At 38.4% G+C, this 19,815-nt stretch overlaps 1 long non-coding RNA gene across 1 annotated transcript; it reads right to left on the reverse strand.

Annotated features, from left to right (window-relative positions):
• Positions 1-11,710: 11,710 nt before the first annotated feature.
• LOC146748021 (uncharacterized) lies at positions 11,711-13,069 on the reverse strand. The gene is made up of 2 exons (XR_014928916.1): positions 12,778-13,069; positions 11,711-12,050 (listed from the first exon to the last, which is right to left on the reverse strand). It is a non-coding gene; the product is annotated as an uncharacterized LOC146748021 (long non-coding RNA).
• Between the last annotated feature and the right edge of the window lie 6,746 nt (positions 13,070-19,815).

A 19,815-nucleotide genomic window follows, 5' to 3' on the forward strand; every position in this document is an offset into this window, starting at 1 on the left:
TTTTAAAATGTACGAAAAAAATATTTGATTGATTACGTTGTACGTCTAGCCTGTGATTACAGAATTACGGAATTTATTTTTTCAATTTACGTTGTACGAACAAAAAAATATTGCAATTACGTTGAACTAAAATAACCCTTGCCCCCCCTTGTGATCCGTGTGCTGGTGATGACGCATGCGCAATGGCCCAAATCACTAAGTATCATGGTAACTTCCAGTGGGTTAATGATATGCACGACTACATTAATGACAGTTTAATTTCTGGATAACTTAGTGTCAACGATTTATTTGCCCGTTAAGAGGGTTGGTACAATAGAATATTAAGCGTGATAGAGGGACTGTGCCGCTATGAGTAAAAAATGGGTAATTTGGCGGCCATTTTGAAAAAGCGCCCTCTATAGAACAAATAGGCATTTTCAAATCGATCCCCCAAGTTTTTCTGAGGGCCCTTGACTGCAAACTGGATGAAATTGTAAAGGCACGTAGCTACTTTTGGAATACTCTATCATTATACAATGATAATATTTTAAAATTACCAAAAGAAGATATGTTTGTGCATATTATGGGAATAAAAGACAGTTTCATTGCCAATAGTCTAGGAAAGTTTATTAACACAATTTTACAATGTAATACCTAATAGTTGTTAGTGTTATCTGTTTTAACATTTTATTGTATTTTTTATATCTGTATTTCTTGTTATTGTGTTGTTGTTTTTGATTATTGACCATGGTTAATGTATTCCCAATTCATTAATTTGAGTCAAATAAAATATACTATACTACTATACTATACTATACTATACTATACAACAATAAAATCATGGTTGATTGAGTAAAACGGAGATGTCCACGAACTCCTCCATGGAACCTAGAGTATAATGACGAAATTTAATTGTTAATTGCGTGTAATATACGAGTAGCAGAGATCTTATCTTAATTCTATAGATTATATGGAGAGTATATGTACATGTGACCCTGTCTCAGAATCTAAGAATCAATCTAAGGTTGGGGACCAATAGCGATATGAGGGCAAAACAAAGGGAGCTAAATCTTTGGCACAAGAACAACCAAATACTGATATTGTATCACGTATATATTGACGGATTGGAATGGATATCTCACATTTATCACAGAAATCAAAGCAAAGAGGAATGGTTCATTACGAGGTAGAACAAGGTAGTATATTTCAGAGCTGGTTAGAAGCAGGACGACACGGCCACGTTTACATCATTGTAAACATCATTTCTAATCATATAGAAATACGAACATAGCCGAATGATAAGCACATTTATGAATGTTCACCTTCCAAAAATTATATTTCCTGACAAAGGTTGGACTTACTGTACTTCATTGTACATTGGTGGAATTGTGAGACATTGGTATGGGTGTACGTTACGCAGACATGAAGGGTGTACGTTGATGCGGACATGAAGGGTGTACGTTGGCGGCCAACATGATGGTCGTACGTAGACGCCAACATGATGTGTGTACGGAGACGCCGACATGACGGGTGTACGTTGATGCCGACATGAAGGGTGTACGTTGGCGGCCAACATGATGGTCGTACGTTGACGCGGACATGAAGGGTGTACGTTGATGCGGACATGAAGGGTGTACGTTGGCGGCCAACATGATGGTCGTACGTAGACGCCAACATGATGTGTGTACGGAGACGCCGACATGACGGGTGTACGCTGACGCCGACATGAAGGGTGTACAGGGTGTACGTTAATGCCACAGTCAGCTGGCGCACACGTGATAATAAAATAAATACGATATTTAATATATGGGGGCCGCCATCTTGAATGACGCATAAAACTAAATAAGAGACAAGTTGTGAAACGCGTTTTTCAGATTCCTACAAATCAGGACAAAAATACCAATCTTTCACAAAAATACGGTCCGTTGGGGTTATATTAAGCCAACCGATAACAAAATTCGGCCGAATTCGTCGTTTTTGTGTGGAAAAATCCCTTGCATACGAACACCTAATTACGCGAAGAACATAGAACACTAAGTCGGGGTATTTGAAACTAAAAATTGGCATTCCAGCACAGCAGCCAATCAGCGACGGCATAACGCTTAGATGACAATTTCGGTTTCAAATACCCCGGCTTAGTGTTCTAGGTTCTTAGCGTAATTAGGTGTTCGTATGCAAGGGATTTTTCCACACAAAAACGACGAATTCGGCCGAATTTTGTTATCGGTTGGCTTAATATAACCCCAACGTACCGTATTTTTGTGAAAGATTGGTATTTTTGTCCTGATTTGTAGGAATCTGAAAAACGCGTTTCACAACTTGTCTCTTATTTAGTTTTATGCGTCTTTCAAGATGGCGGCCCCCATATAGTAAATATCGTATTTATTTTATTATCACGTGTGCGCTAGCTGACTGTGGTTAATGCGGACATGAAGGGTGTACGTTGACGCCGACATGAAACGTGTACGTTGACGCCGACATGAAGGGTGTATGTTAATGCCGACATGAAGGGTGTACCTTGACGCCGACATGATGGGTACACGTTGACGCCGACATGAAGGGTGTACGCTGACGCCGACATGATGGGTGTACGTTAATGCCGACATGAAGGGTGTACATTGGCGGCCAACATGAAGGGCATATGTTGGCGCCGGCATGACAGGTGTACATCGACGCCGACATAATGTGTGTACGTTACGCAGACATGAAGGGTGTACATTGATGCGGACAATATGGGTACACGTTGATGCCATCATGACGGGTTTTCATTGATGCCGACATGATGGGTGTGCGTTGACGCCGACATGAGGGGCATATGTTGACGCCGACATGAAAGATATACGTTGATGCCAACATTAAGGGTGTACATTGACGCCAACATGAAGGGTGTACGTTGATGCGACATGAAGGGTGCACGTTGATGCTGACATGAAGGGTGTACGTTGATGCCGACAATATGGGTATACGTTGACACCGACATGATGGGTGTACGTTACGCAGACATGATAGCCGTACATTGACGCTGACATGAAGGTGTACGTTGACGCTGACATGAAAGGTGTACGCTGACGCCGACATGATGGATGTACATTACGCTGATATGAAAGGTGTACGTTGACGCTGACATGAAAGGTGTATGTTGACGCCGACATGATGGATGTACATTGACGCTGACATGAAGGTGTACGTTGACGCTGACATGAAAGGTGTACGCTGACGCCGACATGATGGATGTACATTACGCTGACATGAAGGTGTACGTTGACGCTGACATGAAAGGTGTATGTTGACGCCGACATGAAGGGTGTACGTTACGCAGACATGATAGCCGTACATTGACGCTGACATGAAGGTGTACGTTGACGCTGACATGAAAGGTGTACGCTGACGCCGACATGATGGATGTACATTACGCTGATATGAAAGGTGTACGTTGACGCTGACATGAAAGGTGTATGTTGACGCCGACATGATGGATGTACATTGACGCTGACATGAAGGTGTACGTTGACGCTGACATGAAAGGTGTACGCTGACGCCGACATGATGGATGTACATTACGCTGATATGAAAGGTGTACGTTGACGCTGACATGAAAGGTGTATGTTGACGCCGACATGATGGATGTACATTGACGCTGACATGAAGGTGTACGTTGACGCTGACATGAAAGGTGTACGCTGACGCCGACATGATGGATGTACATTACGCTGATATGAAAGGTGTACGTTGACGCTGACATGAAAGGTGTACGTTACGCAGACATGATAGCCGTACATTGACGCTGACATGAAAGGTGTACGCTGACGCCGACATGATGGATGTACATTACGCTGACATGAAGGTGTACGTTGACGCTGATATGAAAGGTGTATGTTGACGCCGACATGAAGGGTGTACGTTACGCAGACATGATGGCCGTACATTGACGGCAACATGAAGGGTGCACGCTGACGCTGACATGAAGGATGTACGTTGACGCCGTCATGATGTGTGTACATTCGGCCGACATGGAGAGTGTACGTTAATGCGGACATGAAAGGTGTACGTTGATGCCGACATGATGGGTGTACGTTGACGCCGACATGAAGGGTGTACGTTGACGCCAACATGAAGGGTGCACGTTGACGCCAACATGATGGGTGCACGTTGATGCCGACATGAAGAGTGTACGCTGATGCCGATATGAAGGATGCACGTTGACGCTGACATGATGGGTTAACGTTACACAGACATAAAGGGTGTACATTACGCCGACATGATGGCCGTACGTTGACGCCGACATGAAAGGTGTACGTTGACGCCGACATGAAAGGTGTACGTTGATGCCGACTTGAAGGGTGTACGTTGACGCCGACATGAAGGGTGTACGTTGACGCCGACATGAAGGGTGTACGTTGATGCGACATGAAGGGTGTACGTTGATGCCGACATGAAGGGTGTACGTTGATGCCGACATGAAGGGTGTACGTTGATGCCGACATGAAGGGTGTACGTTGATGCCGACATGAAGGGTGTACGTTGATGCCGACATGAAGGGTGTACGTTGATGCCGACATGTAGGGTGTACGTTGATGCCGACATGAAGGGTGTACGTTGATGCCGACACGAAGGGTGTACGTTGATGCCGACAGGAAGGGTGTACCTTGACGCCGACATGAAGGGTGTACGTTGACGCCGACATGAAGGGTGTACGTTGATGCCGACATGAAGGGTGTACGTTGATGCCGACATGAAGGGTGTACGTTGACGCCGACATGAAGGGTGTACGTTGACGCCGACATGAATGGCGTACGTTGACGCCGACATGAAGGGTGTACGTTGACGCCGACATGAATGGCGTACGTTGACGCCGACACGAAGGGCGTACGTTGACGCCGACATGAAGGGTGTACGTTGATGCCGACATGAATGGCGTACGTTGACGCCGACATGAAGGGTGTACGTTGACGCCGACATGAATGGTGTACGTTGATGCCGACACGAAGGGTGTACGTTGATGCCGACATGAATGGCGTACGTTACGCCGACTTGAAGGGTGTACGTTGACGCCGACATGTTCGGTGTATGTTAATGCGGACATGAATGGCGTACGTTGACGCCGACATGAAGGGCGTACGTTGACGCCGACATGAAGGGTGTACGTTGACGCCGACATGATGGGTGTTCCTGACAACAAGTGTTCCCTGAAGAATAGGTAAATATGTGCAAATCCACTAATAAAATTATTAATGCCTTTAAAAAGCTACCTATGCAATGATAACTAACATACCCTCATTTAGTATTACAAATATGCAAGCAAAGCAATTGTGTAAATGTTCACAATAGTGAATTAAATCTCGATGATAGCGAATAAAATCTGCCTTGAAAATAGTTAACATGTTGAAAAAAATCCGTATTGGGTGTTTCAATGTAACGATTAAAAGGAACGATTTTTCTTTGGGTTTAATGTTGAACATTTATCGTATAAGTAGAACTATTATATTACAGAGTTGTGCAGACATTGAATACAAAAATATACAAGAGGTACTATTTGCAAAGAATAATCGAGACATTTTTAATATGGAATGAAGTATTGCAAATGATATAATAATGTTCATATTTAATTTAATAGACTAAACTAGTCACATTAAATTTTCAAAATACATTATTCGGTGATAGAATGTTAATAGTATAATGACAATGGCAGATTGTCTAATAGATCTAGGGCGTATTCACATACCTTAGAGTATAACATACTTATATCAAACCATACGCCACCGTTATCTTACGCTATATTGCAGGGCTACTCAACCTATTCATTACATGATTTCTATTCTCGGCTTCAATGACCTTCATATGGTTTCGTAAGTTTCTATTATCCTCGACAATTTATCAATGTAGCCAGTGAAACATACGTATTTATTCGTCCTAGTAATAGAAAGTGGGCTCAAAAAAGCAGACATCTGTCTGAAGCTCGTAGTCGTACGCCATTCAAACGTGTTTGGCGGTGACCATCAATAATTACACCTAACAGTCTACAATTCATCTTAATTAACGAGACAACTATATTTATGTGATTGACACGGCGGTTGCATATATTGCGCTCTTCATTATATATGTATTACAAGCAATATATCACTGGGGTGATGTGACATTGTTGCCATGGTCAACCACCCGTGAAATTCCAGTAATAAGGATTCTTGAAAGAAGAAGCTAGTCAGCACCTTATATTGAACTGCTTTAATATGTCTAGCGGAGTACAGTTCAAAATATATTACTTTGACGAAATCGTTATAACAATTGTTTGCCTTAAAAATGTATACCTAAAAGTCTAGAGGAAGGAAACATATCTGCCTCTGTATATTTTCTATTATCCGAAAAATCGTAACAAAAATAATGAGCACATTTCAGACAAAATTCATTAATACAAGTACTGTATAATTCGCAGAATACCGAAGAACTAATCAAACATCCACGTAAGTATTGAGCGGATTTATTGACACGTTACTTATTTAAATAATATAATGTGAAATGATGGTAATGTGAGCTCAATAGATACAGATTTTCAGTGCTTTTTACTGTTTAGACATGAAAATAAGTGTACAGAAAAAAAAGACATTAATACTGTTGTCCATGACATCCAGATGTTAGTAATATTCTCTCCAAAATGTACCAATTAGAGAAGTGTATTAAACCCATATTAAATTCTGATCTGACTACATGCTCGAATACGTACTTTTGTAATCAGGCTTAATTAAACACATAATAGGTTATTGAATTGTGCATGTTATTATATACTGTAAGTAGGCCATTTAAAATCAAAACATATCACGCAAATACTGGTAATGCATAGCCAGTACAACATGTTAATGTATGTAAAAGTAGAGAATACTCAAATAATAACATTAATTATACATCATTTCTTCCCAGAGTCGATAATAATGCTTTCAAGGATTATGTGATATTTTTATTTGCTGTCTCATGCACGGATTATGTGAGTAGTTACACAAGTCATTGAGACTTACAAATGCTTAACACACTATATGTAATTATCAGGCCATTATTATTTACATCCTACAATGTAGAAACTTGTATGTATAATTGTAATATCTCAATTCAGCGTCCTGGTCTGACACAAAAAGGAAACTTGCTTTATAGAGTTAATTTCTTCTTTATTTTCACATAATCATTATTTAAAAAAGTAGCAATTGCTTGAGATATAATTTGCTAACACAAATGCAGTGTTGAATTCAAATGGGATTAAACATATAGTTTTGGTTTTTTTTTTTTTCACGTTGAAGAAGCATTTAAAGGCGGATGTGCCAAGCAATTGTGTGCGATGTTTTCTTTTTTTGTTTTTTTTTTGTTTCATTTTTTAAGGATACGCTTTTTTAAAATAATGCTTGTGTGTAGTGACGCACTGTGCGCATGGCCAGGTTACGTATGATTTACGGTGTGAATAATTGATGTACTGTTCTATTCTATTCCCTGTTTTGGACATTATGTATGCATAATGTACCACAACCACCATCATTGTTTCACGAAACGTGACTGCGTTTGTATTATCACACTTGTTGATGTTAGTCATACTCAATGACTAATGACATTTGAAATTACATATGATTGAATTGCACGACTTACTTTGGAATATTTCTCCGGCAATTGATAATCACGGTACATGGCTAATCCCACAGATTAAATCGCACGTTATATTTAGATGAAAGATATTAAATAAATATTTGTTTGTTAAGTTGAACTGACCAATCAAATTGGCCGATTGTAGCTTATATTTAGTATATATTTAAACGTTTTGGGCAATGATTATTCATCAGCACAAGAAAAGAAACTTAATAAGTAATAAAATTGAGTGTTGCGTAACAACAAATCCAAAGCTTTTGCATCCCCATAAAGCATGGTGAATGAACAAACGCTGTAATAGAATAAGTGAAATACACAATGTTGATCAATTTACTTTTTTAGTTCAGCTATACAAGGACGTCACTTGAGAATCAGAGAATTAGTAAAAGGCGCCTCACTGACACAGTCCCACGCATATATATATATATTCGGACTCATTTTGTGTGTTCCTATAATCTTTGAACTATCAGCCACATTCTGAAAATTTAAATGAAATTATTAGCAATCATTTTTAATGTTACCATCGTTACCGTAGAGGTTGTTTGCGGAACGATTTGGTAGATTGTATACACATGTGGGCAAATGTTTAAAGGTAATATGCGCTCTCAGATTTCTCAGATTTAAACCAAATTCAAGTAATCGATTACATTGTATCCCCTTCGGCCCAGTTATATCACGTATTGCAATAGTTTTAATTGTATATGTCAGTTTGTATTCCCAAACGCCATTGTCACAGTGCACGGTTACTCGGAGACAAACTATAGATTATACGTGAAGAGATTGGCTTAATTACAATACAACCAAATCACCTCACCCAAGGCTGTGGAATACGGCCTTAATTCCTCATGCATGGCTTTGTTAATGAGCTATTCGAACTCGTAAAATTGCTTGTTGCTTGAATACTAAATATGTCACAGGAGAGTTCTTCTTTGATGGTTCGGGTGAAATGAGCATGGAATCTGGATATATAAATGGATGTCGACGCAGGCTGTCATGCAACGCTTTATGAGTTTGAATATAACGTTTGTCTTGTAGTCTTTGTTCTGTAGTAGTTTATGACTTGATTTATGCATTTAAGCATTCAGGGAAAGCACATTTACACCTCCCCCATCGCCTCCAGATGTTGAAGCATGTCATTGGTGATGTATCTCACATTTTGTTATTTCCTTGTCAGTTCGTGTAAAGCATTTATTTAATTTGAATGCATTAGTGGAATACATAGTAAGTAGTGTGTCAATAATACGTAATCATATATTTTCGCCTCACCATGCGCCTACCCAACTGCAGTGAGTTTAATCATTAATTATAAATAAACAATATTTTAATCTTGTCGATACAATACAACTAAGACGTAGCTGTAATATGTCCTCCTTAAGCCAATTTTCAAGTTGTACCTATTGAACGTAGATTAGTTTAAGTCAATACTCAGTACATGATTACTACAACTAGGACAATGATAAAACATATCATCAAAGGGCGCTGCGTACGTGTAGCTAGTAACCCTCGTCGAAAATATGCGTTTGTCTAATATAATCAGAGTCAACATAGGCCGCACATAGTAGTAACGATATCTATCATAATTCCCTGTCGATTCATAGTTATTAAACGAGCATACCGCTGGACATACATCATAATTTTCATACTTACATGCAGGCAACTGTTAATGTGTATATAACATATTATCCTTGTCATTTGGTTGCCTTGTTGGTATTCTCAAACATATTTCCACAGGCACAAATGTCGGGTCGGACTTGGGTATATAAATATATAAATTGACCTATAGTCAAATATTGTATATGGTGGTTGAGAGTGTACATATTTGAGGACTGAAGTACGGGTCCTTTGAATAAATTTGTTTTATTTGATTATACATATCATTAGATTGATGTATGGCATAGTCGTAATTCCCCACATATCAATTGTTCATATAAATGGCAAATTATTTCTGATTTAGATTTTCAACAGGTTTTAAGCGGTTACAATGTAGCCACCATTAAAGTGTTAGTTAATTCACGAATCATTAAATGGGTGGCAATTAATATAATGTATTATAGATTGAATAATTCCTATACTCTTTTTCAATCAATCGATAACTATATAAGTTAAAGTATCTATGCATTATTAAAGTGCCTGTGCAATGCCCACTCTCACGTTAACTATTTTAGATCCGTGTCCTACTGAAGTGGGCAGTTATTGATTTTTTTTGTCAAAATGGTTACTCCTATCCAAGTAAATTTAAGATATATCTCGTGCTGTAGCCACGCCCACCTATCCTGAAACGGTCGACTGTTTCCGGATTTCCGACTCTCGCCGAAAGTGCGCCACCAAATGCCAAAATATGAGAGGAAGCCATACCCCTGAGCTGTACTTATATAACACTGCGTGATTCAACATACTCTTAAACGATATACATTTTTCGGTCGGCATTTCTTTTTTTTGTCATTTTTTTTTTTTTTGAGATAGAGAGTTTTTAGAAGTTGTTTTCAGAACAAACGTTTGTGATGGTTAAACGTTGTGTTGTGGGCGGTTGCAGTAATACGTATAGTCATAGTGTAAGTATTCACATTTTTCCAAACGATCCGAAGGTGCGACGTCAGTAAACGAAAGCCGTGAAAACAACGAGAAAAGGTTGGGGTGGACCTTCTCCTTACAGCGTCATATGTAGTGTCCACTTCACCTCAGATTCTTTTTTCGAAAAACTGTCTTCGGCCGTGAAAAAAACAACTAGGTTTTAAAGAGAAGCGCCGACAACTTAAACCTGGCGCAATACCAACAATTTTGAAAGAAATAGATTCCGAACCAGCCCATGATCACCGAGGCGGATTTCAGAAGAGAGAGGGAGACGTCGGGTAAGTGTTTCAAATCATTTGACTTGTTTTGCCATCCTGATTATCGCTTTATAGAGACAATTAAGTTTGCGTTATGTAAAGGTATCAATAATTTTTGATAGTAACACGAAAACGACACGTCGGACAAACAGGAAATTACGCAGTCCTTACACACTGCTAATTGTTTTCATTTTTGCAGGCTAAAAGTTTCTGAATTGTTCGGTGATTGGTGCTGAATGTCGAATTCACACCTCTGTTACTTTCCTTCTAGCTTGATCTGCGAAATAATTTATGGGGGTACTGGACATCTCGACCCCAAAAAATCCCGACCCGTTTTTCATACCTACAGCCAAAACAAAGTCAGCTTGGACTTTCAGTTATTAGACATGACAAAACAAACGCTGCCAGTGATAGATTTCGCGAATAAAAAACAAAATTAACGCAATCGAAGGCGCCGACCACACGCGTTGGAAATACTAGTAGATAGTACACGATGTTTCGAATCAAAAGATGTCGATCAACGTTGAACTAGATAGAGGTTCGCGTCGCCACATTGAGACAGGGTCGCGTCGATGCGGTGGGTCGAGATGTTCAATTTGGGTCGAAATGTCTTGGGTCGAGATGTCTAGAAATCATTTATGGAATAAGAATCCGGGCTTTGGCTGTCAATGCGTTATCACCAAGTAAATAAGTATGACAATCACGCTAACTCGAGTCCACTCTGAATTTGTCTGTATGCGTGTTGCTCTCAATTATTTGTGTTATCCAATTAAACGCCACCAGTCACGCACTTGTCCTCGTCGTGACCCGACGCGTTCACCCATTTCAACTGAATCTATTTCCACGCGGCGGTCATTTATTTAGTAACTGTGATTTGTCGTTTTTTTTTAGTTATTTCCCTGTTTTATTGATCACTATAGTTTAACGTCTAGAATGTCAAAATATGTTTTCTTTTTATTTTAATGTTGATGCTTCTACTGGAAATGTACTTCAATAGAGCATGTATGATATGATTCTTTATGGTTTTCTATCTACTATTGTTGAATCAAAATGCTCTCATTATAATTTACAGATTACGTAGAAGAGCTCTTCAATACACTAGATTTGTATGTTGGAGGAGATTGTGTATTACATACACTTGATGATGCACCCCTGCCACTCAACAGCCAGTATGCCCACCCTGACAAAGTCTCGGCAGTTCATTGCCACACTACAAGATTCACATAACAGTGTAAATACATTTCCAGATGCTGCAACAATTATGCTAATAAAAACAGGCTACGTTACACAGTTCACATATTTTATTTAGACTTGTGATGAACAAAGAAATATGACAATGTAAACGTTGGATTGTCTGTACATGTATGTGAGGAAAATAATGTGAATACAATATAATTTGTACATGGATTACTATTTACTATAGTATATGGTTTTAATTGAGTGACACTGTGTGACAATGAAAAAAAGGAAACACATCTTCAGATTTTGGAATCTATGAAAAACCAAGATTTGGTAATTTAAGTCATAAATAATTCTCTGACATAAATATTGATAAATCTGTTACTGCTCACTCTGGTAATACTGTAGTCTTTTTCAAGGAACTTCAAGTATCCCCTCGTTAACCTGTGGAGGTTTAGAAAATAAATAAGGTCACAATCTTTATTTGGCATTTGTTTATACGTAATTCATTCGTTTTATGATGCATCTTTTTTTACTATAATAAAGGCAACTATTATTATGTTATATATGTGTTTGAATTATGGATGAAAAACACAATTAGTACATAAGTATAAGCAATTGCCACCCAATCCTCTCAAACGATTATTCAAAAAATAATTAAATTTTTTTTCTTCATTTTCTTTTCATAATAATATGTCAATTTTATTTCACCAAACATTTTTCAAATTTACGTTTAAAATTTTGAAACTTGCGGATGTAATGCACACCCGCGCTTCGTGTGAAGGGAAGCCAGGTCAAAACATTGGGCATTTTACGTGTGTAGAACAGCTCACAGAGACGTCGGCCGATCCCAACAACCATATCAGAAATTGTTGATGGTGGAAAAAAATAAGAGTTTCATTTGTGCAACAAAAAAATCAAACGTGATAAAGTAAAACGCCGATGACATTCGGGCCACACGAGACACTCACGCCTTCGACCATGAACGAAAATCCAATATATGGATGCCAATGCACGTTTGAACGAAGCAGGCAATATTTCTGAAGAAATTCGCGATCTAAGTATATCGAGCATAATAAAGAGTTCACACATACCTCTTTGAAATTATCGATAAGATATTTTATAAAGAGTAGTAAGCTCAACTAGAACAAAAAAAACTAGAACTTCTTACCGACTCGAAAGTTGTCCAGTGCGAGGTTCAGCGATAGTTTACAAACGTGCGCCGGGGACGGTGACATCACTGCGACCAGCCACACCAGAACGGACATATCTCGCATCTAACTCAACCCCATGCAACACATTTGATATCCAAGTGTTCATTATGGCCCGTTCTTCCTCGACGAAAAAGTACATAAGTGACAATTTAGTCAAAGACGAGAAAACTGCACAAGAAATTTGCCTTATTTACACGTATCGGCAATGCGAGCTGCCCAGCAACTTCCCTTTCTGACGTCACAAGGGGAATTTCTGTATGGCAATGAATAGCTAATGAGGAGCCTCGTTTTAAAATACAAAAAATAAAGTTGCTGTAGACTGAGTTTAAAACACATTTTTTCACTTAAAAAAAATAATTTATGCTTAGAAACATAAAAATTAATAATATTTATGTATCAATTGATAATTTTAGACGTGAAAATAGCAGCCATTTCACAGGCACTTTAAGTTTGATTCTGACACAGCGAATATTTACTCAATTATTAACTCCCATCGCTAACACAGTAGCCCAAATGCCACTATGACTCGACTTACACCTTCATCATTCGTGTTATGGGGTTTACACGGTTTTCAACATTCCATCGGAGATTACTAGTATATGACTGATCAATCAATTCCAATAATGCAAATCTAAATTATTCAGGCAACCAGCTGTTTATCGCAGATACAGATAGTACGATAACAGAAAAAAAAACATTCTCGGTCACAAGACATGTCATCAATCTTTGTACAATACATCCGTATTGTGTATGCGTTAACGTTTTTGCACGGTGAACTTTATCTGTGAAAGCAGCACATACGTACACACACACGCATATGTATACTATGTATATACATGTATATATATATATATATATATATATATATATATATATATATATATATATATATATATATATATATATATATATATATATATATATATATATATATATATATATATATATATATATATATATATATATATATATATATATATATGCGGTAATAGAGGAATTAATACACAACTACATGAATATTGAAACTCGACAGCACTGTTTCGTAAGGTGCAAGTACCTCACTCATCAGGAGCTTTATGTTTAATTCACTGCACCAAAACATACAGGTTTAAGTGTTACATAATAAGGCTTTTGATCTGTGTCGGCATGATGATACGAGTTCATTTCTTTTGTTTAGTGTGGAGTGGTGAGGTCTAAAAATTATTATACATTTTTCCTTCAAACATAGAATGCATCGTTCGCTGGAGCTACTGTACGGGCTACCACGAGCAAGAATTTTCCATGTTATTCTGTGCTCAATATTTTTTCTTTGAGTGACCAAACATGTTTACTTCTGTCGCATTTCTAGAGGCCTGATTACGAAATGAGGCAGTGTGGTTTCTGTACCTTGTTTTGAATTCATTTCCAGTGAGACCGACGTACGTTTCGCTAGTTTGTTTGTCTAAGCGCGTAACTTCCGCTTGGTATATCACACCGGACTGCAAACACTTCCCGTCCAGTGGACATGCCGTTTTTTTCTGACAATTGCATAGTTTGTTGACTTTCGTTTTATCAGTTGTGGTGCTCTTATTAGTCGCGAGTTGCCGTTTGTTTTTACTGTTGATGGTATCTTTTATATTGTTCATACAGCTATAGCTGACTTTGATGGTATTTCGGTTGAATATTTTCCTGAGATTATTGCCAGTCGGAAAACACTTATCAATTAAATCCAAGAATCGCTTGCCGATACTGTTACGGACGTTGCAGCTATATGGTGGGTTGTACCAAACGACATTACTGCGTGGCCGTTTTTTTTTACTCTTCTCCGTGGGGGACTCAAATTGTAATTGGTGGTTGTAGCCGCTTTCACGTAGAGCTCTTTGGTAGGGTGGCGCCGCGGTGTCAAACATCTTTTTATCTGACGATATAGATGATAATCGCCTGTTAATCCAGGCCGGGATATTCTTTGTGATGGCGGGTGGGTGGTTACATTCCCTGTGCACGTATACCAAGTTGGCGTTGGCCTTTGTAAAAGGGCTGTATGAACCCTCAACGAGGTCTAGCCTGACATCAAGGAAGTTGACTATTTTCTTATTCGCTTCGATCGCGATCTTCAGACCGTGGTTTTTGAATACGCGACAGATATCTTTTTTGATCTGTTCTGTCTCTTTGGGTGTGGCGTCTAAAGCGACTAAACCGTCATCTTTGTAGAGACCGATCCGGATGTTCTTCCCTAACCGTGCTCTAAGATGTGATAGTAGGAAGCAGCCCACAAGTTCACAGGTCTCTGCACCGTCAAAACTTCCCATCGTGACATCAAACGTGTTGGAGCCCTTCTTTTGCCACGGCGATTGATTGTGGATCAGCAATGTTTGTTTGGCGTGAGAGATGATGTTCATTTCTTCATCCGGGATGTTATCATAAGCTGAGGCGAAACGCAACGCTTTGCTCAGTAGATCTTCGCTTATGGATGGGTAGAATTCCACAACGTCAAAACAAATAAAGTTATAACGTGCCTTGTTATCGATATTATCAAACCATTTGATTACGGAAGACGTATTTTTCCACTGGTGGATACCAGTGGCTGTGATGATCTTTTTGTTTATTCGGTCCAGGATTTGTTTGCTTATTTTCCCTATTTCAGATTTCGATGGATTAATTAGTCTGCACGATGGGTTATTCGCGAAGTTTGGTTTGTGGTCTTTTAAAGTTATGTAAGCATCCTTCTTCGCACTGACGTCTATTCGGTCGTCAATTTCCAATGACTGGGCGATTTTCTTATCAATTTGCGTGATTTTAGCAGCGGTAGCGTCGGTAGATATTTTGTATGATTTCGTCACGTTCTTCTCTAGGAGTTTACTATAAGCAGACGTTTCCATTTTATAAAAGTTTGTGGTTTTATCAGCTGGAATTAACAGTTTTTTTCTCATTTAAAATAGCGTCAACATCGTTGTTAAGTTTTTTGAGAAAAACACTACTCCCGGGTTTAAACTTGGTGGATGTTATGATGCTTAGCATTCCATTTTCGAATTCTTTTAACTCTTCTATATGTGGCGGGTTTTTTGTTGAATTAAAACCATAGGTCTGTTTACTGGACGAAGATCGAGTCGGGTTCAGAAAGAAGTGAGCTTTCCATCGCATTCTACGTAGGAAGTGTTCCGTTTTCTCGATTAGACGATGTAGGTAGTCTCTTTGCGAAGGTATAGGGATGTTCTTGGTGGAGTAGCTGGGGTTGAATTTCTCCATGTCAGGTAACCGTAGAGTGCTCGACAAGTGTAACCAAGGAGCGGAATATGAATGAATTCAAAACAAGGTACAGAAACCACACTGCCTCATTTCGTAATCAGGCCTCTAGAAATGCGACAGAACTAAGTAAACATGTTTGGTCACTCAAAGAAAAAATATTGAGCACAGAATAACATGGAAAATTCTTGCTCGTGGTAGCCCGTACAGTAGCTCCAGCAAACGATGCATTCTATGTTTGAAGGAAAAATTTATAATAATTTTTAGACCTCACCACTCCACACTAAACAAAAGAAATGAACTCGTATCATCATGCCGACACAGATCAAAAGCCTTATTATGTAACACTTAAACCTGTATGTTTTTTTGATTTGTAATTAATATGTTAATTTGCGAAGTATATGTATGCTCGTTGGTGCAGTGAATTAAACATAAAGCTCCTGATGAGTGAGGTACTTGTACCTTACGAAACAGTGCTGTCGAGTTTCAATATTCATGTAGTTGTGTATTAATTCCTCTATTACCGCATTTATTCGCTCTAAATATACTTTGTATTGAGCACTTTTGTTTTGGAATAATCGACTCCCACATCTAGACTATATATATATATTTGAGTCAAATAAAATATACTATACTATATATAGTCGATCAGATGATTTGTAAGCTTTCCTTTCAGTCACAGTCACTCGTCTTCGTGTGTTCGCTAGTGTGTCAGTTTGAATCACAATTTGAATACAATCAAACTCACATTACAAACCCATTCGTTTATTGGTGGAATCATGTGTAGAATCAAGCGCTAACATGGTTAGTAAATTATCGCTTGCTAATCAACAATTAAAGCAACAACAAACAATTGAAAAGCATGCCAAAATATAAGGTCAAAATCACCGTGAGAAAGATACTAGTAGTATATAGACCTCAAGGCAAAAGACAATTATGCAGTATTTGCAAAAAACTTAACACATACAATACAATTGTGAAAGAAAATCTATTTCAATTTTTAGAAAAATACTAAAATACAAGAAAATGACTCAATTATGAACTAATCTTACGTCCAAATAAATGCGTAGTTTTGTGTTTGTGTCGTGTCGTGGAGTTGACACATGAGTAAGTCGTACATTAGGGAAAGTTACTGTCAAATGAATAGAGCCTTGAGTGGGCCAAGGAATAACATATCAAGATATAGACTATGTTGTTCTCCGGGTCCCAGGTACCTAGACAATACGCCGCGCGCAGTTGAGTGTTCTCAGTTGGTGAATAAATAATCAATTTGTTTATCACTATTAACTGACATATTCAAAATATTGTCATTCTAGTCATGAGTTAAATAATAACACATGTTTGTGAGGGCAATATCACGATTTTTTGCCTGCCCAAGGAATGGTCGCCATAACCATTCGGTCTGGCATCATCAATATTATGGTCTCCACCAACAGCCCGAGACAGACAACAAATCGTGATATTGCCCGAATGCCCATGTGTTATTTATTTTATCACATCGAGCAGATATGTACAATCACATCTATTATACATCACTTATACCCGCTCTCCCACAAAATAACAACACTTGAAGTATGCAATATTCTTAGTCCCCGTTCGGACGCAGTCCGAAAATGGATTGACTTATGGATTGATCTTTGTACGTCCGTGAGTCCGTGCGTCCATGCGTCTGGACCTGTATCTTAGACATGCCTGGACTAATCACAATCAATCTTCACACACACCCCCCCCCCACACACACACACACAAACACCCACACACACACACATACATAATATCATACATATGCACGTCAATTTGTTTCACGATCTGATTCAAGGTGGCCGAATGGTGGCCATTTTTGTGCTAGAAATCATCAAAATGCATTTATGGATGGATTTTGTTCAAACTTAGTACATACGTTGGACATTATGAGATGCACGTCATTTTATTTTTCAGATCAGATATAAAATGGCCGACTGGTGGCCATTTTGTTTCAATGAAAGCAGTTCTAGTGTCATATTTCTGACATGCTTTGACTGATTATGTTCAAATTGTATATATCCATTATACATCATGACATAGATATATTGGTTTGACTATCTGATTCAAAATGGCCAAATGGCAGTCGTTTTTGTGCTATAAAAAAATCAAAAATCAAGCATTTCTGGCATCCCGGAACTGGGTCCTGGCGTTTATGGATGGATTTTGTTCAAACTTGGTACATACATTAGAGTGGGTTCCTGGTGCACGTCATTTTATTTTTCAGATCCAGTCAGAAAGCCATATCTCTGACATGCTTTGACTGATTATGCTCAAATGTTATATATTCGTTATACATCATTATATAGATGTATTCAAAATGGCCGACTGGTGGCCATTTATTTTAATTAATGCTGTTCCAAAGCAATATTTCTGAATATGGACAAGTATTCCTTTGACGATCAGATACAGGATGTCAAACATATTAGTGTTATATAAAATCATAATCAAGCATCGTCTTCTGGGTCCATACTTCTGACATGTTTATGTTCCAACTATATTACTATAAACAAAACTATATATCTTGAATTTGATAACTATCGGTGACTGTGTCATGCATGGCTTGTATTTTATGTATTATAACAAGTTTCACATTACTCAACGAAATACATACATTGTTTGTTTTAGCAGTGTGAATCACTCAATCGAGTATAACATTTTTTAAATGAATTGAGAATTTCTCAAACTCAAGTTATTTGACAACTCGCCAGAATAAAAATGTCAGAGTGCCGTTGAAGTGACTGAAATTACTTTTTCACGAACCTACCAAACCTTCTATTCACAAGTCACACAGCTTTAGAGCGTTTTCGATTAGCATCGGCATGAAACTTGCGCCGTTGCGATCCCGGCTACGATGTTTCAGTGGCGGCTTTGCCGTATATTTTTGCTTCATATAAAGAATACCCTAACATCAAAACAGTATTTTACTTAATATATATTCTGGCACGTTCGCTGTCTATTTCGGACGGCTAAAATTCCTTCAAAACCTTGAAATCAACCAATGCAGCGAACGACAATTTGTTATGCGCAGTATCGTTTCGCAGTAGTTCGAGTGACGTCATCCATGTGATACACCCCTGTAATACCAACTTGGCGGGCATTAACCATGTAATATCCATTTTTATTCAATGTCATGTGACCGAGTCTCAATCAATCACAGTATGCGTAACAGCAGTGAGATGTGATAATTATTTTATCACATCGAACAGATATCCACCATGCACCTAACATACATCTGTAAAACCTACTCTCCCACAAAATAACAACACTTATATTGGAAGTATGCAATATTTTATTTCATGTATCATAACAAGTGACATATTAATACTCAACAGCATATACACATACATTGTTTACACATTAAACGCTACTTTCAGCCACGGTTACTCTTTTTTAGTAACCGTGTTTCAGCAGTGGCAATCACTCAATTTATCGAGCATAAAATTAGTGAAATGAATTGAGAAATTCTCAAAGGCAAGTTATTTCACCCCTCGCCAGATAAAAAAGTGCCGTGGAAGTAATTGCAATGACTTTCGCGTGAGCGTGCCACACATTCTAATCACAACAAGTCACTCAGCTTAGAGCGTTCTCGGTGATCATCGTCGCGTCGTTCAGTGGCTGCTTTTTCGTGCACATTTGCTTCATATAAAGAATACCTTTAACATCAAAACGGAGTATCTTATTTAATATTCATTCTGGCACTTTAGCTGTCAATTTCGGAAGCTAAAGTTGCTCAAAATCCTTGAAATAAA

This window comes from Saccoglossus kowalevskii, chromosome 3 (assembly GCF_978046115.1).
Source record: "Saccoglossus kowalevskii chromosome 3, keSacKowa6.1, whole genome shotgun sequence".
NCBI lineage: Eukaryota > Metazoa > Hemichordata > Enteropneusta > Harrimaniidae > Saccoglossus > Saccoglossus kowalevskii.